Below are 3,513 nucleotides of genomic sequence, written 5' to 3' on the forward strand. Positions count from 1 at the left end.
ATCTGACGCTATTACCTTAACCTCTCTGATACTAAAATGAAGAATACATAATGATACAGAAATACCGCGAGTGTCGACACCATCCAATGTAAATCTTAGATCTTAGCCATTTACAAATCCGAAAATTCCTCAAATGACACATATGAATCTTAAACTCAGTAGAACCTTCTCGAGAGTCATTCACCCTATTCTAATCTCAAATGCACCACCCAAAAATGCCGAACGACAAGTTCTCCAATAGCACATAAACACCCTAAGAAGTAACCCCACCTTGACGCAACCGAGTGATTCCCTTTTCTTGGCACATTACATTCATCACCAATAACAAACCCAAATCATTCCAAGATTTCCGTATCCATAAAGTGTAATACATTATGCACCCAGAAACTTTCTTACTAGAGTCATTATCGAAATCAACCTCTTCAAGTCATAACCGATCTACGAGTATGTCTCAGACCAAAACTAACATAACACATGACCATGCAATCTGATCATCGATAGTAGCCTCCCCCACTTGGCTCAAAGCCATAGATCACAACATCCGATACCCACAATACCCTTACTTCATTACTGCCATAATCCCGCACTACAATTCAACAAAACCCTTCATGAACTCATGTAGCACTAATTATAAAATACCTCAAATCTTCTGCTAAACGCACATTCATTCTTGTGATAGTCGAGCCAACCTCCTCAAGCGATCCAAACCCAATTGCGACACATATAACCCACTAGTAGAAGAAAAACTCTCCACAAAAATATCACAAGGATCACATAACCTCAGAACATTCCGCTGGAGATAACCCACCGCTTAGCCTCAACTGAAACCCCTCTATGACCCCATCATGGTCACAATCACTATGCGATCACTTAATCTTCCTAAGTCTAAACTCGCCAACAAGACATAAGAGTCTACTTCATCCCACACATGAACAACATGAAAGATCCCTCTATATACTTATAACTCGAGACTGTACAACACATAAAGATAGAAATCAAGCACACAATAGTCCTTTTTACATCCCAAGTGATAACATCAAAATAAGAGTGAAAAGGACTAACGTTTATTTGAGTTTTAGTATTTTACTTTATAATAATCCTTCTTATTTTGCAGCAAATGTCATCTTTGTATAAGAAAAAGATGAAAAGAAAAAAAAAAGAGAAAAAAGAGAAGGAAACCAAAATGCAAAGGAAATTTCATGAACGAAAGATGGCACTGATATAAGAAAAAGAAGAATTCTTGTACTACAACAAAATATAAACAAAATTGCATGTTGGAGCAGCAAGTGGATATAGAAATATTCCAACTAGACTCATTGTCTAGCAACTAGGAGACAACAATGCAAGTGGCATATGCAAATGGTGAATAAATATATTAAAACAAGACTTCAAAACAGGAGCTCTCACAACTATATAAAGCAACCATTTCCTTGGCTTGATATTTCTTTCGGAAGGAAAAATTTGGTGTAAACAATTGCCAATTTAATTGCTTTCCAGTTCTTTTCCTCTTTAGTTTCTTTTGTTAAGTGTGTACGTTATTGTGAAGCCACTGAATTGGCTAGTTTCATTTGAGTTTGAAGTAAAAACTCCACTGTGCATCTCATTTTATTTTTTGATAATAATTAAATAGGGAGAATTATTCACTTTGAATATTTCTTTCTATTTTTTTATTTGATAAAGAAGAACAATTCTTGTGGTTATAATTACTTCACTATGGAGTAATTTTTAGTAGTAATTATTCTTCAACTTCACGTGCTTGGCCTGAAACTTTATATATATCATCTGCTTCAGCAACAGATATTAACTAGATTTCACGGCATCTTTTTAAGTTTGTATAAATTAACTTTTACTAATTTTGTAATCGAAAGAGCAAAATAAGTAATACAGTTAATTTTATAAACAAGTTATCGCCTAAATGTTAATTACCTGCTGCAATGTATAACTATGATAGTATTAAGGATCGTAATTGCAAGAGCAATTCTAATATAATTTAGTTATAACAAGTGAGTTAATCGAAAGAGGCTCTCAAAAAAAGAGCATGTTTTAGTTTTAGCATATATTCCTTGCTCTTAATATTGCTTATTTTGATAGTTAAGTTGTGTAATCGAAAGAGCGTGACTAACTAATAGATTTAAGTAATAGTATGTGAATGTTAACCACTAGAGACATTTATATATTTGTGGGAATAGAAGTTGAATAACGATTGGACCTACGTTATAATTGCAATATCAAGTGAAGTGAGGATTCCAACACTTTCTTTTAATCATATTTGTGAAGGAAAATAATTTTTATTTTTTCTCGCTGCTACTTTATTTATAAATTGTTAGTTAATCAATTCACCACTCCATATTTTCTCAAATAGTAATTCAACAAGACTTATTTGGAAGAATAGATTACTCAATCTAGACCGACATCTTTCTATATTATAAAATTTGACAAGATATATGCTAGCCACTCGTCAAATTTTTGGCGCCGTTGCCGGGATTGGCAGAAATCTACTTCAAATAAAAAAATTATTTATTTGAGAATAATTTATCTTTTATATTACTCATTCATTAACTCTTGTGTGCAGAAGGCATATGACCCGTTCTTCATCAAAGAAGACAATCAACCTTGATCCTGAAATAAACAAAACTTTGAGAAGATTGAAGAAACTATCAGCAGAATACGATCAAAGTCTCAACACTAATCAAACTAGCATGGAAGATGATCAAGGAATACCTCCTAGGAAAGAGAATCAGAATCCTATTATGGAGGATCAATTTGATGAAGTTGAACCAAGGCCAAGGAGATTACTGAGGGACTACGCAAGGCCAACTTACACAGGAAGAGAATCCAGTGTAAGACATCCTCCAGTAGCCACCCGTAATTTTGAAATCAAGTTAGCCTTGATTCAAATGATTCAAAATAATTGCCAGTTCAATAGACTCTCACCAGATCCTACTACTCATCTGGACGATTTCATGGAAATCTTAGATACTTTTGGAAACAATGGAATGATGCTATTAGATTGAGAGTATTTCCCTTTTCTTTAAGGGGAGATGCAAGAACATGGCTCAGGAATCTACCAACAGGTTCCATTCAAACATGGGAAGGCATGACTCAAAAGTTTTTGAATAAATATTTCTCACCTGCAAAGACTGCTAGAATGAGACAAGAAATTAATATTTTTTCTCAGCTCGATGCAGAATCTGTTTACGAAGCTTGGAAAAGATTTAAGGGACTTTTGAGAAAGTGTCCACACCACGGTGTACCAGATTGGTAGCAACTGATTAATTTTTATAATGGAATAACACCTACTTCAAGAAGTATCGTAGATACAACTGTAGGTGGCTCAATCATGAGCAGAACCACTGAAGATGCCATGGCTCTTTTAGATGAAATTGCTGAACACGCAAGTCAATGGCCAACTGAAAGAGCTCAACCAAGAAAGCCATCTGGAATGCACCAGGTTGACGATTTCTCTTTATTAGCTCATCAAATAACAACCTTGACAAAGAAGGTAGAGGCAAT

At 34.6% G+C, this 3,513-nt stretch overlaps 1 non-coding gene across 1 annotated transcript; it reads right to left on the reverse strand.

Annotated features, from left to right (window-relative positions):
• Positions 1-3,145: 3,145 nt before the first annotated feature.
• On the reverse strand, positions 3,146-3,252 carry LOC117281575 (small nucleolar RNA R71). The gene has a single exon (XR_004512213.1). It is a non-coding gene; the product is annotated as a small nucleolar RNA R71 (small nucleolar RNA).
• Between the last annotated feature and the right edge of the window lie 261 nt (positions 3,253-3,513).

This window comes from Nicotiana tomentosiformis, chromosome 12, assembly GCF_000390325.3.
Source record: "Nicotiana tomentosiformis chromosome 12, ASM39032v3, whole genome shotgun sequence".
NCBI lineage: Eukaryota > Viridiplantae > Streptophyta > Magnoliopsida > Solanales > Solanaceae > Nicotiana > Nicotiana tomentosiformis.